The sequence below is a fragment of the Lissotriton helveticus genome, chromosome 2_1 (assembly GCF_964261635.1).
Source record: "Lissotriton helveticus chromosome 2_1, aLisHel1.1, whole genome shotgun sequence".
Taxonomy (NCBI): Eukaryota; Metazoa; Chordata; class Amphibia; order Caudata; family Salamandridae; genus Lissotriton; species Lissotriton helveticus.
The window spans coordinates 135,966,593-135,986,237 of record NC_136059.1 but is presented as its reverse complement, the minus strand read 5'-3'; the positions used below and the strand labels follow the sequence as shown (position 1 = coordinate 135,986,237).

At 39.6% G+C, this 19,645-nt stretch overlaps 1 protein-coding gene across 1 annotated transcript in view; it reads right to left on the bottom strand.

Annotated features, from left to right (window-relative positions):
- Nucleotides 1–12,409, bottom strand: part of LOC144817796 (uncharacterized) — a 300,423-nt gene extending 288,014 nt beyond the window's left edge. Inside the window, exon 1 of the mRNA XM_078674625.1 lies at nt 12,334–12,409. The gene's annotated coding sequence lies outside the window, so the exon portion shown is untranslated. The remainder of the gene's footprint in view (nt 1–12,333) is intronic.
- Between the last annotated feature and the right edge of the window lie 7,236 nt (nt 12,410–19,645).

The window sequence follows — 19,645 nt, the reverse complement described above, 5'->3', positions numbered from 1 at the left end:
GTAAGTCAGCATGGTAAAGAAGCTTTACATGGACGATTAATTTCAAATTTGTACCCATATGAAAACATTCTTCCAGAGAATATTTTTTTAAAAATTAACGAGAAGAAATCTGGCATATGTTTGGTGCCAACTCCTAAAGAATGTTCCATGTTCAACAACAAAATGTTAAAGTTAGAACATGAAGAGATAGTGAAACTGGAAGCTATAGATAAAATAGAGCATATGGGAGCAATAATTATTTTGTCTGAAAATTTGAAATCAAAATTGGATTCATTAGAGAAGACTATATCCAAAACTGCTGGTTTTGAAAAGACTCTGAATGTGTGTTCAAATTGTCGTATCATTTTGAGAAGGCATTTAAATGTTGAAAGAGGTCTGGTAAATGGAGCAATGGGTCATGTTGTTGGTTTTGTGAATTACAAAAATAGAGATGGAATTGAAATTTTAAAAATTAAATTTGATGGCATTGACGAAATAGAACAAATTTGTCGTTGTTCAGCTAGATTTTTGCTTGTGAAAGACTTATATGTTCGCAGAAAACAGTTTCCTGTTTGTTTGGCATATGCGGTGACAATCCATAAATCTCAAGGTTTAAGTGTAGATAGCGCTCTGGTGAACATTGGAACTTCTGTGTTTAAAGAAGGTATGGCATATGTGGCATTATCACGAGTCAGAACTTTATCAGGATTGTACTTGATTGAGTGTGATGAAACAAAGATTTGTGCAAATCTAGATTGTGTTAAAGAATACAATAGGTTAAGAAGAGAGTATGCTCCACATTTGCCTCAATATCCTCTGTTCGAAAAACGTGTGGTAGGCCGAAAAAGAAGAAATGAGAATAATTGCAGTGAGGTAGTAGCAAAAAGAAAAAAAGTAGATGAAACTGTAATTGTAAGCAGAAAGAAAAAGGAGTCTGTTGAAGATGTTGTTGGATTTCAGTTTGAAAACAGCTATGCTAATGTAGTGGTTAATGTTGTTTTTTTTCTTCAAACTTAACAAGAACAGATTGCAGAAAATCCGGATGAAACACTCTGCTGTTTATTGAATTCTGTGTTTGAGAAATGTAGCAGTGATAGAGCAAAAATAGAAAGTGTTTCAGAAATTCGAAATCTTCTAGACATATGTTCTGGTCAAAATCAATTTTCACAGAATATTCAGCAGGATTGTCAGGAATTTTTAATGTATATGTTTGATGTAGTAGAAGATGAAGGTGTAGATATAAAAAATCTTTTTAGCCTTTCTTATCAATGGCACCATGACTGTGACAACTGTAGTTTATCAAGTAGTACTAGAATAGACACTGAAAGATTTATATATTTGGGTTTACCAGACTGCAAATCAGTGCCTTTTAATAATCTAGTTAAAGCAGCGGATCACAATATGGTGTGTACCCAATGTAAGTCTGCAATGCTGTCCACATTATTTATACAAAATTATGGTCAATATGTCATTTTAATGTTCCAACGATGTAGACCTGAAGGAAGTAAATTGTCAACTTCTATTAAAAATTTCGTGGCTTCTCAGTTATCAATATCAGGAAGAACCTTTGCAACTGTAGCTATTATTTATCATGACGGTCCTTCTACAACATCAGGGCATTACACATGCTATTTAAAAAGTTGTAAAGGTTGGGCCCACTGTAATGACACTCCTTTGACTTTCAAACAACGTTTGCCTTTTGACTTAAAAAATTCATAACTGGTGTTTTTAGAACCAAAATTTAAGTAAAGATAATTGGCCTATGAAGACGAGAGCAGTTAATAAAGGTTAGTTTGCTGTTTAAAATTATATTCTGAGTAAAAGTGATCAAGATAATATAAAAAATTGACTTGTCATATAGGTACTGTAAGTGGATCTCATAGTAAGTGATATCAGTATCATACAAAATGATGAACATGAGTAAGTCAAAGATGAAATTACGAATACTTAAATATTGTGAAAATGTTGTTTGAGCCTTTCTTTTAGAACGTCGGAAAAACGGTAATTTTAGAGTTTGTTTTAATTAATTTGAAAATATACTAATACATCTGACACTATTTGGCCTTAAGGAATGGTGAAGGAATGAGCACACAGTTATGACTGAACAGAAGGAATATATGAAAATAATGAAAATATTTCAGATGTTCTTGGAGCTTTTCTTCTAGAAAGTCGATGAAATTGAATTTTTAGAGAACAGCAGAGTACTTTGCAGCGAGAAAAGGACCTCCATGATATACTATTTGGCCTAAAGGAAAAGTAAGTCAATCAAAGATTAGTGTACATTTGTCATTTGTCAGTATCTAAGGTTTTTTTAAAAACACAATCTTTTAGATTGTGTTTTTTTTTCCCGCTGTCATATGATGAGTAATTTGAACTCACTGTTTTAAGTGAAATTCAATATATTCTGAGAACAGCAAAAATAAACTATGTAACATGTTGTACAAGTTATTCTATACTTTGGATTGTGTAAATTAAATTGTATTCCCATTATCTGACACTCACTTTCCTTTTTCCATCCTCTTTCAGCTCTTTTTACTCACTTATAATGTCTTTCTCTCACTCTCTGTAACCCCCGTTCCTTTACTCCACTTCTTTGACAACCCCTCATTCTCATTTCAACTGTCTGCATCCCCTCTCTCCCTTGCATAACTTTTCAGCTTTCAGTCTCTCTGCTTTACTTCCCTTTTCCGTATTTTCCTCCTTTGCTCTTTTAGTAATTCCTGTTTACTCACTCAGCAGTATTGTCGCACTCTATCACTATAAATCACCCACTCTCCCTCGCTTATCTTTGTTTGCTCCTTTCTTTTGACCTTTTCTCTCTATGTTTTGTTCACTACCTCTATGTCCTCAGTGCCTCACTCTCCTTGTGTTATGTTCACTTGTGTTTATCTACCTTCTATCATTTCTTTTACAACAACTTCACTGCTCCTCTCTCATCGTTCTTCATCCCATTTCTTTTACTCTGGTTCCATTACTATCCCTCATTTCCTTTCTTTCAATGTCCTTCTCTTTACTTTCATCACCAAATTATTTTCTCTCAGTACCACTGTTTTAGTCGTCTTCTCCTCTCTTTCCTTTTTTTGCTCCCTTACTCATTTACTTTGCTCATTCATTGTACTCCACCTCACTCAGTTTTTCTCTTAGTGTGTCTGTCTACTAACTTCCTCACTCCATTTCCCTCAATCGTTGTATATTATCCTCTCTCCCTTCATCCCTTCACTCTATGACTGTTCTTCACTTACTCTCAGTTATCTTCTATTCCTCATTCTTCTAAATGCATCCTTAATTAGACTCTTTTCCGTCTCAGTCATTATCTTTTTACTTACTACTATTTCCTGATTTAGTTTGGCTAACTCACATTGTTTTAGTATCTTTCTTACCTTCAGTTTATTTCTCTGTTCTTCTCTTCCTCTCTGTCAGTGAATCTATATGCCTTACTCTTAGTAATTTGCTCTCCTTCTATTTCTTTTTCTCTCTTTTTGTCCTTCTACCTTACTTTATTTCCCTTTCTGTGTCCTTCACTCTTACTTTATTTCTAAATACACTGTTATGATTTTTAACCTCTTCATTTGTATCTTTTAATTTAAAATACATATTTTACTAATTATAACTTATTTTTTCTTCTCTCTTTCACAGATACAAAGTGTAGTAAAAACATGTAATTAAGTTTACATTAATTATATGGTAAGTGTGACTACAAAAATGTAGTTTGTCATCACCCTTTGCTTTCACCTCACTAATATTTTCTCAACGAACCTCACTCCTGTTTCTTTACTCTGCTTCCCTCACTTATTCTCCATGTTTACTCCCCTTTCCCTATTTACCCTCTCATATTCAACTTCTTTCAGTTCCCATTCTTTACTTCACTTACCCTCTGTTCCCTTCCTTTGCTTCTTCACTCATTCTCTTTTTCTTAATTATTTACTTCACTCCTACACACACACCTCACCCCCTCCCAACACATACACACACCTCTGACACACCCCCACCCCCACACACACTCCTCACACACACACACACACACATTCCATTCACACACATACATCCAACACACATACCCCCAACACCCACACACCCCTCACACATATCTCACACACCCTCACCTCCACCCACACCGAAACACCCCACACTCCCACACCCACAGACACACCTTACACACACACACCCCCACCTACACCCACTGACACCTTATAAGTCACACACACTGCATTACTTACCTTTCTTTGCTGTTTTACTCAGACACATTCAGGCACTGTTTCCTTTACTCTCTCTGTCCTTTCTCTTTGTCACTCCCCATGTCTTATCCTAATTCAATTTTTCACCCTCTTTCACCTGTCTTTACTTACACTCACTGCTCTTTTTTCACCCTCCCTCACCGTTGTTAATTTATCCCGGTTCCGTCACTACCCTTCATTCCCCATTTTTTAGTGTCCTTTCTTTTTCTTTCAACAGCCATTCACATTCTCCCACTATTTCTACTTTAGTCTTCTTCCTCTCTCTTCCCTTCTTTCGCTCCCTAATTCATTTTACTTTTCTCACTTTCACCCTATTACACCTTCTCTGTTTTTTACTATGTAATAAACAATCCCTCTGTGTTTCTCCCTCTAGCTCTCTTTCTCTTAACATTACTCTCTTTGTGTTCTTCCCTCATGCTAACTCCTCCATAATTTTTTTTTTCTTTTTTGGGGGTGCGCGCCCCGGTGCGCGTACCCTGAGGAAAGAAAATTGACAGAGATTCCTTAAAAATATAGGTTTATTTTTATATATTAAAGGTAGTTCTAAAAAGAACTGGTTTTTTTCTTCTTTTTGTTGTTTTATTTTTTTTTATTTTTTTTTTGAACATTTTGTACTTTTTTTGGCTTTTCTGAACAGTTTTATATTTTTTTGTATTTTTTATGGGGAGAAACAAAAAAAAGGGAATTGAAAATGGCTCAACTGGAGCAAAAAACAAAAAACTGAAAAAATTAGGGTTTTTTGGGGCAATTGTGGTTGTCACCAGCAAGGACGATGAGCTTTACGCTCTTTTCACAATAGGAGATGAGCTTACCACAATAAATACATGTTATTTGGAAATCCTCAAATCGTGATTGAATGCAAGGCATCATCTCCGTTGTCTCTGGTCCCGATGGAGTGGGTTGCTTTCTTTTGAAGGTGGTCCTTGAAGATTGGGGGAGGTTACTGGCCAGTTCCCTCATCTCGGCACGAGAATAGTTGTTCGGATGCTTGCGGGTCATGTGTCTTATCATGGTATTATTACCAAAAGAATACTTCTTGTTAGGGTTGCCCCTTGAAAGTTCCATGCCACAGATTAGGCAAGTCACCTTGGCCGCATTGACTTTTTTCTTGCCCTCTGGGATAGAAAAAAACTCCCATACAATGTGTGGCCTTGGCTGGTATGGGGTATTGTCTTCATGCAGCCATCTTCTCCCCTCCTCCTCTTCCTCTTCCTCGTTCTCCTCTTCTTGACCACCAATGTAATGTTGTGGTGGTCCTGTTGGTGGTGGTGGTGCAGATGCTCCAACTGCTGCTGCTACTGTAGCCATTTTAAAGTACAAAATAGTTGTTCAAACAGGTCTTCCTCAGTCAAAGGACAAAGTCAGAATAAGGAAAAAAGGTGGAGTCTTTCATCATTTGAAAAACAGAACTGTTCTGGACCAATTAAAAGTGTTATTTTCAAGTCACATGATCCGGGCTTTCATCATTTGGAAACCAAAACTGATCTGCACCAATGAAAAGTGTTATTATCAGATCACCTGACCCGACGTGCTTACGCTACGCGCCCCGGGGCGCGCCCGTAGTCGCGCTCCGGGGAGCGCCCGGGGGTGCATAGCGTAAGCGCATCAGGACGTTGCGTGATCGTATGCGCTCGCGTGCTTCCGGGTGCGCTTACGCAGTGCGTCATATGACGCATTCACGCGGCTACGCGAAACGTCGCGATGTTATTTTCGTTCGCGGGAATAGCGCTTACGGGACGCTCCCCGGTACGCGCCCCGGGGCGCGCCGTAACATTGCGCTTACCCGTGCGTTCACCGGGGCAAAAAATAAATAAATAAATAAATAAATGTACATAATTATACAATATAAAATTCGTTATAACATTTTTTACTTTTTATACCTATAGAGATTTGCTATTAAAAAAACATTGAAATTCACTGAAAAAACCATAGGCTTCGCACCAGTTATAGTTAGGAATTAGCATCTAAAAAACCTATTAAATACACTGAAAAAAACATAGGTTTCACACCAGGTATAGTTAGCTGGAAATTTTACTCGCATAAAACCAATGAAATTCCCACGTTATAGTTAGTTGGACTCACTATAACTTGCGCGTGCAATGCACTGCTGATGACGTCACATATTACATCACTCATGACATGGTCAGTGACATCACTCATACACAGTATTTAATGCACTCATTGGTTCTTGAGGTCATGTGATCAAGGCTGCCGTGGCACAGCCGAAACGCGTCATGCTGGGGACAGACGAACATTAAACCTCTTTTTTAAGTAAATCAGCGCTATCTTGTGGTCTGTACCTACACGTGGATTGTTGGTTTCCATTGCCGATCCAGTAGGATTGTTGCTCGGATATATATATATATATATACATATTTATAGGAAAAGAGTTTTTGTTTAGCCAATAACCTTGGTGCAGGTTGACAAATCTCTATGAAATTTTTGCAAACTTACTCTTTTTGGTTAAGTTGCTGTGTTGAAAGTTTTAAGGTCATCTGCCAACTGGCTGTGTTCTATAATGTGTTTTAGCCATCTTATATTGATGTTGATATTCATGATGTTAATGTTTTATTTTTTAAACGCGATTACAGCCCGAACTGCAGAATGGAATTACACCAAATTTAGCAGAAAGCTAGACGAAGCTGAGGCCCACAAAAAAAGGAAAATATAAGAAAAGTGGGCAGGATAGGAATAGCCTGACACCCCAACTATGATGGGGTCCCTCAGGGACTCCGCTGGGTAAAAGCCATGTTTCGAATATTACCATGGACTTACAAGTGGATCCACAAATTTATGGCAATATTGTGAGAAAAAAACACACACACATTTCTATTTTATAAGCCCTCAGGTGAGCTAAATCCAGGGGCATGAAGGAGGAGGGTTCATGGGGCCCCCCTGTTAGTCTTACAAAAAGCCTCAGGCCCGACCCTTCCCCAGTCCGGTATACAAAAAGAAAATCAGGGCCATCTTGGCCCACTTGGCCCCACACACCCCTGGGGACAACCATCTCCCCAGGGCACAAGGTTCTTTTTAAGGAAATGCAGGGGGATGGCCCTAAGGCCTCCCTTGCTGCCTTGGTACGGCCCCCACCCAGCGCATACATGTTTTACAAAAAAGTGGGAGAGTTCCTACTACCTTCCCCAGAGGTGCAACCTTCATGTGGCACTTAATAACAATGCGGTCAGCCTGCTCAGCCCCACAGCAGCTCTGGGGACAGCCACGTCTCCAAAGCTAAAGTTAACATTCGAGGGGAGCCACATACCCCCTTCATAGAGCCCTAAATGGCCCTGGGGACTGACACCCCCCAGGGTTGACTCTAGCAATGTCCCAGTTTACCCAATGCCGGGACATTGCAGTTTGATATGATTTGGCAGGACCATCTCTCCTGACAAACCATAGCAAATTCAGATCTGCTTTCAGCAAGCAAGAGCAGAAAATATACTTACTTGCTGAAAGCAGAGCATGTCTATTTCTCTGCCCTCTGTCAAGTGATCAGGAAAACAGACAAATTGCTTTGAGATCCCCATTCTAAAAATCCTTGACCCTTTCTGCAGCACTTTGGCATCCCACTTCCTGGCATTCTGAATGTTAGGAGAAGAAGTCACATTGGCAGCTGAGGGTGCTTAGGGGCTAACAGGTCCTCCTGATACCCCAGTAAGTCCCATTCACCAGGATTCCTGAGAGGTGATAGGGGGCCACTACCCCTTTTTGTACAACTCGGCATAATCACCTCACACACACTCATTAACCAATGAAGTCACTGACTCACGTACTCACTATTCCATATAGGCAGTCACACAACCTCTCACCCACACAGACACTCAGATACCTGAACAGGTACTCAGACAACCAATAACTCACCTATACAGCCACTCATGTACCCACTCACACACCCTTACAGCCACTTAGACATCATTGACAAACTGATACAAATATTCACACAACCAGCCACTCTTTCAAATGTTCACTGAGACACCTAATCATTCACGTATACAGTCAGTCATGTACCCACTGTAACATCCTTAGAGGCACTCATACACCCACTGATTCACCAATACACCTTGGTAAATATATTTAACACTTATAAACTTTTTTTAAAACTCTCACAGTCACTGGATGATATCATCAGTGATTCATTTGACATGTCATGGTTGATATCAATAGTGATTTTACTGACCAATGTCATGAGTGAAATAATATGTGCACCTCATAAGCAGTGCAATATGGGGGCACAAGGTTTCATTAGCTTAACTAACTATAACTGCTGAATTTCACTGTTTTTGTAGGAGTGAAACCTGAGCCTAACTATAACATCCCTGTAACCATTATTTTGTCTGTCAATTTCGAAGGTATTTTTATTCCATTTCGAAACTATAATGTCCCTGTAATCTTTGCTGTGTTTGCTTTGTTTGCCCTAAGTTGGCAGGGTATTTCCAGATGTGGGTTCCTTGCTCACTTTACCACCGGATTCAAACTAGCCTGGCTGATGAAGAGTGTTACCCCAAAACCAGTCCCAGAATGCCTGTTTCGGCCAGGAAAGACCTAACTCGGCAATTCGAACTGGACCATTCGCACGAGGAACAGGGTCAAGACTGATTTTGATATGACTGGGTCCGAACTAGGGTAGTAAAGTGAACTAAAGAACGATGGTGGATTCAACGCAGATCTGTGACTGAGAGTGAGTGTTTGAAAAGTTTCAGTTCTCCGTCCATCATTTCCTTGTGTTTCCACTTGATTCAAGCTAGCCTGGCTGATGAGGGGGTAATACCCCAAAACTGGTCACAGGATGCTTGTATCTGTTCCAGGGAGGACCTGGCTTCACAGTTTGGACTGGACTGTTCCAATGAGAACCAGGGTCAATGCTGATTTGCATATGACTGAGTTCAACGTGGGGTGCATGGTGAGCAAAAGAACCATTTGTTTAACCCAGATCTCCTGACTAGGGGTGAGTGTTTGAAATCTCAGCACTCCATCCATCATCTTGTTGAGTTTGTTATGTTCCCTCTAAGTGGCCAATGAATGCAGATCTGTGGGCTTGATGTGCCACTGTATTCAAAGTAGCCTGACTGATGAGGGTTGATACCCCATAATTAGTCCCAATATGCTTGTTTCTGGTCCAGAGAGGACGTGGCTTGGCAGTTTGGGTTAGATTATTCCCAAGGGGAGCAGGTTAAAGACTGATTTTCATATGGCTGGGTCCAAACTGGGGAGGCATGGTGAGAAAAATAACAATGGATTTAACTCAGATATCTTGACTGGGGTGAGTGTTTAAAAACATTCAGCACTCTATCCATCCTCTTTTTGTGTTTGCTATGTTCACCCTCAATGGCCAAGGGTATGCCCAGGCATGTGTCCCTTGCTCGCTGTGCCACTGGATTCAAGCTAGCAATGCTGATGAGGCACAATAGTCCGAAATTGGTCCCATGATGCTTGTATCTGTTCCAGGAAGAACCTGACTTGGCAGTTTGGGCAGGTCTGTTCCCATGGGGAGCAGGGGAACAATTGATTTGCATATGGCTGGGTCCAAACGGGGGTAGCATGGTGAGCAACAGCATTCAGGATTTAACCCAGATGTTTTGACTGGGGATGAGTGTTTGAAGCATTTCAGCACACCATCCATCACCTCGTTGTGTTTGCAATGTTCACCATAAGTGGCCAAGGATATGCCCAGACGTGGGTACCTTGCTCGCTGTGCCACTAGATTCATCCTAGCCTGGCTGATAACCAGTCCCAGGATGCCTGTTTCCCATCTAGGGTGGACCAGGCTTGGTATTTTGGCGCATAGCCCAAAAATGGTCCCATGATGCTTGTTTCTGTTCCAGGGAGAATTTGACTTGGCAGTTTGGGCTGAACTGTTCCCATGGGGAGCAGGATCAAGACTGATTTGCATATGGCTTTGTCCAACTGGGAATGGATGTTGAGCAAATTAACAATGGATTTAACCTAGATCGCTTGACTGGGGGTGAGTATTTGAAAGGTTTCAGTAATTCTTCCATCATCTTCTTGTGTTTGCTTATAAAAGTAAGCTTGACTACATTGAATCTATCTCTTATGGCATACTTTTTCTGCAGTACTAAAACACATGCTTGGAACATAATGAATACAAGTCCACTATCACCTGCTCATAGAGTTACTCTTAATTATAAATATATATAACATGGTCCATACTTCTTTACACCTTTGGTGCATTAGGAGCAGATGTGTTTTGCAAATACTTACACCCATTACTGTTCCCAGGCTCTACTAATATCGGCAGAAAATACATTTGGTACTCACTTGTCACTATATAATCTATAAAAACAAACTATAAAACTCATTGGATGAAGTCATCAGTGATGACATCAATTATGTAATTTGAGATGATATCAATTATATCAGAAATTATGTCATACAGCATGCTATGAGTGATGTTATATTTGAAGTCATAAGCAGTGCATGTCAGGATGCAAGTTACAGCTAGCGCTGCTAAATATAATTGGTGAATTTCTGTGTCAAAACATTAATGTTGTCACTGACGTATTCAGCTAATTATAACGTTACTTCAACCTTTGTTTATTTCAGTGAATTTCCAAGTAAAGCAATATTTAATTATTATGTGTAAATGCAACTCCCCTGACACACAGCGCCAAAGGCCTTTCAGCCAACCCTCTACATGCTGACACTTCACTCTTGGATGAAAAGAGCACAGAGTAGGTTAAGCGTAGGGACTGGATTTTTTTCTGAGACCTACTTCAGCATGACAGAAGTGCATAGCAGGCTGTGGGGAGTAAGTGCACTCTCTTCTCCCTCTGTTGACGGGTGTGCATAGAAGAGTTTAAGGTAGGACTGGCCCTCTGAATATTAGTAGCAGGTTTTGGGGATGGACTAGCCTCTCTTTAAGATCCTGCCTCCCAGATGAAGGGTGTGCATAGTAGTGCATGGGGCAGGACTAGTTTTACCTTGAGAACTCTCTCACAAATAATTGCTGCACATAGTAGTACGTGCAGAGGGGCTGCAGAGGGGCTGGACTCTCCTTTTAACCTCTCTCTCAGATAACAGGTGTGCGGAGCGGGGCATGTAGAGGGATGGCTTCTTTGCTGATGCCTCTGTCTTAGATAACACGTGTATGTAGAGTGTGTGGGGAACTGGCCTCTTTGCTGACAGTTTTCCCCAGAACATTTGATGTACATAGTAGGGTATGAAGATGACCTTACCTCTCCACTAACCCTCCTCCACAATGTCATATGAGTATGCACCTCTTTTCTGGATGATAAATGTGGGTAGAGGGATAATCAGTGATGCTTTCAATGATGTCTTAGAACATGCTATGACTAAGGTGTGAGATCAAAAGCAATGCATTACGAGGGAGGGGCCAGGCCCTGCATCCAATCACCACGAGCAGCCAACTCCATTGAATAGCACAAAATCATGAGGCAGTAACAGTACACTCTATTAATCACTCTTTGTATCTTTGCATGTCACCATGAAACTCTCTTCTGCTGTCTGGCTAGGTCCCTGCTATGTCAATTCCACATACATGCCCAAATAATTACTTGTTCAGTCACTGACTATGACATTCACTTAGTCTCAATCCATATGTAGTGCAACTGCAGGTTATCAACATAAATGCAAATGTGAAAATACCCCCAGAACTGGTGGAGTAGACAAAATCTTACTTTTTCATGGTGTTATCTCTACATGGAAAAATATTATTCTTGGTGGGGATAAACACTAGAAAAACGTGCATTCAAGTGCACATTTCCACACCTCGAAATCCCTGGATATGGGAGAAAATAGCACAGGTGGAAATTAATTATTTTAATTGTCACGTCCGAATGTGAGTTAGTTTAAAGCCACTGTGAACTTAGTATGCAATTGCTCAAAGTACTATAATTTGTGGATTTGCTACCTGGCTCCCCTAAGAACAGCACAGCTAAAACTTTTTCTCTATTTTGAAATTAAATGTTTATCATGAACAATCAGAAGGGACGGTCAATAAACCACAATATAAGAGTCAGGCCTGCCCCCGGTTTGCTTTGTTTACTCAGTCAGGGCCAGTCCATTGCCTCAGGTATTAACCTGTTTTAGTATTTGCAGCAGGGGCGCTGGTTTGAATTCCTGCACATTTCTTGTTCCTTACCTAGTGTCTGAAGAGGTCACACCAAATGCAGGTTCTTCAGTCTGTGCTCGAAGGATCCCTCTGCACAGTGCACACCACCTTGTGCAGATTCTCTTCTTTTAAAGAACCTGCAATGCAACTGTAGGAGGAGGCAGAAGGTGGGATGTCCTACTGCACAATGACCACTCCCCTACAGCTATCTCCCATGACTGCAAAATGTCTTCACCAGCCAAGTTCCCAGTGTGCTGATGCAACTTGAAGGCCAGAGGAAATGGATTCTGAGAACATTCAACAATACTTTCAAAAAAGTAATTTAGATATTCCAAGAAGCATCAATTTACAGTTTCACAGATGGCACGTACCCAAATAATTTTGGCTGAAGTAAAATGCCAAATGAACGCTTATGCTTTAGGGATAAATCAACAAGGGCATGAGAGAGATACAAATGAACAGGTAAACAAGAGAAATATGTGGCATTGGTTCATAAGGATGAAAAACTCAGGAGTTTATCACTGAAACACAGCAAGGCATGATAAATGCAAGACAAGTCTCTTACCACATTCCCACCTTCACTCACTTACCATGCAGTTCATCTTTATTCACTTATGCACACCACCTGCACCATCAACTGTCCTCACAACACCTCTTTCAGGCACAGAATTATCAAGATTGTGTTATGGTGAAAAGTCAGTCAGCGTCACAGAAAACTGCACACAATCTTTTAAATGATTCAGGGGTAGATGTAGAGACGAAATGTAACCTCGAATTTCAACCTAAAACTGGCCAAAAAGAAGGAGAATGATCTAGATACAAATTACTACTCTATAGGACTCAGAGACATTTGGGTGCACACAAACGCACATTATGCAAAAATAATAATGAATACTGCAAGCAGTCCTTCTGACTTTGCTACAGATATTGAAATCTTGTGGACTGTAGGAGGATACTAGGGCAAAAAAAGGCAGCCATGACATCAGCTTTACCAATTAGTAACCACAGGCACAAAAAACAAATATCAGAAGTACCAAATCCACCTTTGCACAAACTGAAAAGGGTTTTAAAGGACAACACAATCATGATTCTGATCCCTTGGCATTCATGGTTCTATCTTGAATGACACAAATATATAAATCATTAAAAAAGAGACATTATCTATGGCAGTGAGGGAAAAGGAGGATGAAACACCAGAGGTGTCCTTGCCGTCACATTCAAATGCTCTTAAAACAATTTTAAAGACTGAAGACCATGAATTCAATTAATATGGACTTCAAGCATTTATTTGTTACGTCATTCTTTTCACCTTAATCCACAAACTTCCATGGGTCACGTAAGCATGGATATGTTTTGATTAGTACAAATTATGCATGTTAAAAACAACTAATAGCACAAAGACACACAATGCATGAAGAACGATGCACAAAAACAATTGTCTAAACAATATATCAATAGTCTTAATTCATAAAAATAGCAGCTTTTAGGACATCCTTTAACATCTACAGTGTACATCACATTTAAAGTACAGCTACACGCGGGGGGAGGGGGTGTGGGGGGTGGAAACTGTAGGCCCAGTAGTAAGAAAATTCAAATACCATTTCTACAGGGGTAAAATCAATCAAATGCAAGAGTGTCCACGTTGTGAAATTCCAGAATACATTTAAGGCATTCTTAAGTGCCACATACAGCGAACAGGAGCTGGCATACAGAAAGAGCACCTTATCCATTGAAAAAAAACAGCCTACTCATCAAAAGGACCCCTTTGGTGGGTGGACAGGCCACTATTCATGGATAATATTGTAGCATAACACCTGCGGTGTTGGACAAAATTGCTCAACAGGAAACTGCTAAAGATATGGGCTGAGACTTTACTGGTTTTCACAACGACCTGTACTATTGGATGGAAACACTCAGGATTGGCTTTGACTGATGTCGCTGATTAAACTCAACACGAGCGACAGTGAGGTCTTGAGTATTTGTGTCTGTCATACTGGCAGCAATTTCTTTGACAAGGAAAATGGTGAAGAATCTGTAGTTCTTCTTATCTCACCCGTATATGAATCCATGGGTTTTTGGAGGAAGCAGTTCCGAGTCGGTCATCGTGCAACAGCGTGGTACAAGATCCATAGCCAGTGGAGCCTCAATGGACCTCAATGGACCTCTGCAAATCTTAAGATTTTGAAGCTACAGCAGAGTTCTGTGAAAATGCGGAGGTTAGTAACAACATTATCGAAAGTCAACGTGCCTATTGGTGCATTTTATTTTAAACTAATTGGTTGTCTCTCTTTCTTCTTTTTAACAGTATAGAACATCCCCAGAAAGAACGAGGGCAGAAAGACAGTGGGCAAAAGTTAACAACTAACATTTTTACTGTCTCTGGTGTTAAAAACAGACTGAAAGTTCCACATGCCAAAACAACAAGGGTTGCAGGAATTGTGTCTGTGCCTTTTTGGAGCAGCGATTGTGAAAAGGAAACTCCATGTCTACATTGAGGCAGTATTTCCTATTAAATGTTTTGCTGCAGTTACTGTACTAGCACGTGTAAGCCTTTGTTATGGAACTTTATTTAAAATGAAGGATCCTAAACAGGCTGTACATGAGTGCCTATGCAACTCATACATAACAAGAACAATCTGGTAAATATGTTGTTTGTTAGACCTGTACAAGGTGTATAAACTGTTAAAAGTTGTGTATGAGGTGTCTCCTGAAAAGAAATATGTGCACCCTGATATGCTGAAAATCTTGTCAGCGGCATGCAATGAGATCCGATACGCCATAGTTCCAAACTCAGAACTACGGGTATGCCTAGTTTGTGTATGTACTTTAATTGAAGGCGTATATGTGTAATAAGTATTTAAAAAATAGAAAACAAAGCCATTTAGTATTTCTTAACTGTCTGAATCCCTTTTTCAGAATGCTAAATGGCCTTATCAGATGTACAAAGGGCCAAAACCAGTCAGAATTTGTGTTATCTACACTATAGAAATCGCAAATTGAGATCCATAAAAGCCAAGAAAGACCACCAGGTAGGCCTATAGTTTCCGCCAATAACTCACTACTAGAAGGAATCTCAAACTATATAGACCAATTCCTTGCTCCACTAGTCAAAAACCTCACATCCTATCTGAAGGATACTACAGACCTTCTGAGGAAATTGGAATATGTTGTCTGACAACCGTCCTACAAATTGATCACCATGGACGTGATCTCACTGTATACAAACATTGAACACCAGATTGGCATCAATGCTTGTAAATACTACCTGGGGAAAAGAAACATCCAATATAGAGAACGTAACAAAATATTAAACGAAATGATCTCACTGTGCCTCAATTACAATATCTTCTTATTCAACAAGCAAATTTGCAAACAAATTCGAGGATGTGCGATGGGATTCTCATTTTCCCCAAACTATGTGAAGCTCACAATGGGATGGTTCAAACAAACTGAAGCATGGAATACAGAAAACTATGAGTGGAAACAAAAAACCATACTCTGGCTAAGGTTTATAGACGATTTACTAATCATCTGGAACGGCACACAAGTGGAATTTGAACGATACTTCGAAAATTAAATAACATCTCATTGAATCTTAAATTCACTTTTAAAATTAGCTCAGAAAGAGTTGTGTTTTTAGACACACAAATTTACATCGACAAAAATTCTCTGGAAACAACACTGCATCGCAAAAAAACTGCAACCAACGCAACCCTACATGGACAGAGTTTCCACAATGAAAAACTCAAGTCGAGCATCCCCTACGGGGAGTTTTTGCGATTAAAAAGGAACTGCTCAAATGAGCTAGAATTTCAAAAAAAACAGAGAGCCACAGAGAGATTCCTCAAAAGAAAATATCAGGCAAAAGTTGTGGAAAAATGTCTCAAGAAAGTAACAGACCAAGACCGCAAAGAAATTCTGCATAACAAATGGTCAAAAAAAAAGATAACACAGTCAGATTAATTACTACATATAATGCAGAAAACCAACAACTCACAAAAATAATTCGGAAAAATTGGGGAATTCTAAAATCGGATCAACCCTTGGCAAAATTAATTGGAGACCATCCACAAATCACCTATCGAAAAGCCAAAAACATTGGTGACCAGTTAGTGCACAGCCACTTCAAAGACTACCCAAAAAACACCTGGCTACAAAGAGAGGGATTTTGGCCATGCAGGCAGTGCAAAGTTTGCAGAATTGCAACTGCAACAAAGGAAATTGAGATACATAAAGGGCAGAAATGGAAGATACGCCAACATCTCACATGCAAAAGCACACACGTAATCTACATGGTCACATGTCCCTGTGAAAAGAGATACCTTGGCAGCACCATATTTGAGGTGAAAAAAAGAATTCTAGAACATGCCAGAGCCACCACACACAGAGATCGAACGAACGCCATTGCTAAACACATGGATAAATGTCATGACAACAATTGGGAAACATTACGATATTGTGCCGTCGAAAAAATACCTGAATCAGAAAGAGGAGGAAATCGAACGAGAAATTTCAGGTAAAAGGAATCAAAACTTATCATCACATTCAGGACCTTAGACCCGCGAGGCCTAAACCAGAATGAAGAATTATATGTCCACTTGCAAATACACACCGTAAAAACATCACAGATGGAGGACTGAGCTGCAAAAGCAAAACTACTCAAACTCACTAGAGAGTCAAAATGTACACCACCGTAAAAAAGATGACAAAAATTGAGGACTGAGTTGCAAAAGCAAACATAACACATACTCACAAAATGTTCACCATCATACATATATAAAAAAGGAAAACCTTGTTTTGTTCCTAAATAAACCACAAGAAGCTGTGACACAACTGTGATTGCAAACGATACATCTCACCAGAGACTGTAAAAAAAGAGACAATGATTAATGACACTAAAATGAAATCATTGCTATCCAGGATAATGCACATCATCTCCTTTCGAGTTGTTTTGGTAACACATGGAGCACTTTGAATTTTTTGGGGGAAATTGTAAAAAATGTGAAAAACTGCATTTACCAGAATGCATTGGCATACATATGGTTTAATCACTGTGCACAAACATAAAAGAAGGCTCATTGTTAAGGCTCAACATCCCGTGATCAAGCCTTCGGTGTAAGGTGAAACGTGTTGGGCATTTGCGAGAAGCTTGGTAAAATAAATCCGATGTAACCTTTATAATTCTGAGTGCTTTTCATTTTCATTTCCATTTCCAACCTTTAGTTGGACTTTGTCAACTGGCCCTGTCGATTGGGAAACGCACCGCGCTAGACTAAGAGCACCAGCATCTACGTGGATATATATATATATATAATATATATATATTACCTACTGGCGGTCACCAGTAGGTATATATAGTTAGGATTTTTTTCCTATGGGATTTTTGAAAATTCTATGTCTAATAACTTTGGCGTTTGTGGACGGAATTGTCTGAAATGTTCAGGAAAATGGAACATTTTGTTTCTGAGCAGCCCCTAAAAATTTGGGGGGGTTTCGTCAAGGGGGGGCCGAGAAAAAAGGGGGGTCCCAAAACGCGTTTTTCCCATGTTAATTTCCATAGGGCGGTTGGCCTCACTTTTAGCCCGAACGGCAGAATGGATTTGCATGAAACTTGGCAAAATTGTAGGGACTGTTAGCCCGATGTGCCTTTGCTAGGTCTCAATATATGTGCTCCAGTGGATTTTGATAAATTAACGTCCAAAAAATATATATATCTGTAACAGCGCTCCGGTCAGCGCCCCGGTTCGCGTACCTGACGCGTAACGGAACTTCGCGAAGCGAAGCTGATTGGCTCTCCGGTGTCTGTCAACATTCTAAACAGTCCGGAGCGGCCGCCATCTTGGCTCTCGGTAGGATCGAGAGACAAGAGGAGGCCAAAACAAAGGGGGAAATGAAAATAAGGGGGCATAGTAGATCCTCCCTGACCCCCTAGGTTTGATGTGGAGGCTTTAAAAGGGCCCCGCGGGGCAAAAAATAAAAAATAAATGTTTTCGTTTTTTTTGCGTGGGGAGCGCCCGGTACGCGCACCGGGAAGCGATCCGGGGAGCGTATTATGAGGAAAAAAGAATGATAGACTTTTCAAATATTGTATGTTTATTAATTGTTCGTTTTGTTGTTTTTTTTTTTTTTGTGATGGTTTTTCAAAATTTAATAGAACATCTAACATTTGACTGTCCGAAATGTCGTCATTTTCAGTGAACATAACTTCCAACATTTGAGTGTCCGAAATGTCCTTATTTTGAGTGAACATAACTTGCAACATGTCCTCATTTTGAAGGAGGAAATCTACAGATTGTACACATTGTAGTAGTTCATGGTCCTGTTATTCATCCATGAATTCAATGTCATTTCGTTCAATGTTTTCTTGATTGGTCTCTTCAAGGACAATTTCAAATGACACTTTTTGTTCTCCTTCCATTTTGCCTGAAATATGCATAAAAAAAAATATATATCAGTAGAGATAGGGCACTGTTGGGATTAATTTAACAGTGAATTTATCTTTGGGCAGTGTATAGTATCAGACTAGTAGTAGAAATATAAAAATGTGTATGTGATGAAACCTTAGTAAATTCATAATTATACAAGACAAGCCTAAATCCATCCATAACTATAACAGAAAAGTCTATCTAAATCTATAACTATTACAGAGGGATAGTATATAACTATCAGAAACAGTTTTCCATATTAACTTAAAGTGCACAATATACTTTAGTTTTCAAAATAACATCTTACCTTTTAAAAACAAGTTTAAGTTGTCAGTGAAAATGCTCTTGCAATGTACTTCAGGAAGTAGTAGTCAAAATGGCTGTGTTTCTTTCTCTTTCTTTATATATATTCAGGTACATAACCAATCAAATGTCAGGTAAAAAAAGTAGAAAATGAAAGTAACATTTTTATTGGTTGTCAATTCCAACACTTCAGATGTGTTTTGTGAAGTAATTTACCTCAGGGTATTTAGAGAGATCTACAGGCTAAATGGTTAAATGGAATTCCAATCAAATTTGTGAAAATGGTAGGGATTGGTATGTAGTATTTATTTATTTATTTATTTTAAACATTTGTAAAGCGCGAAACGAAGGCCCATGGGCATCTCGGCGCTAAGTAACTGCAATGTTTGGCCAACAAGGGGACTGGCAGATCATTGATTAAAAAGCCAAGTTTTGAGGTTTTTTCGGAAAGACCAGAGGGACGTGCTGGTCTTGATCGAATGAGGCAGTGTGTTCCAAAGTTTTGGAGCAGCCATAAGGAATCTTCTGTCACCCCAGTTGACAGATTTAGTTCGGGGGATCACCAGGTCCAGGGAGCTGGAAGAGCGCAGTGCTCTAGATGGACAGTAGGGAGT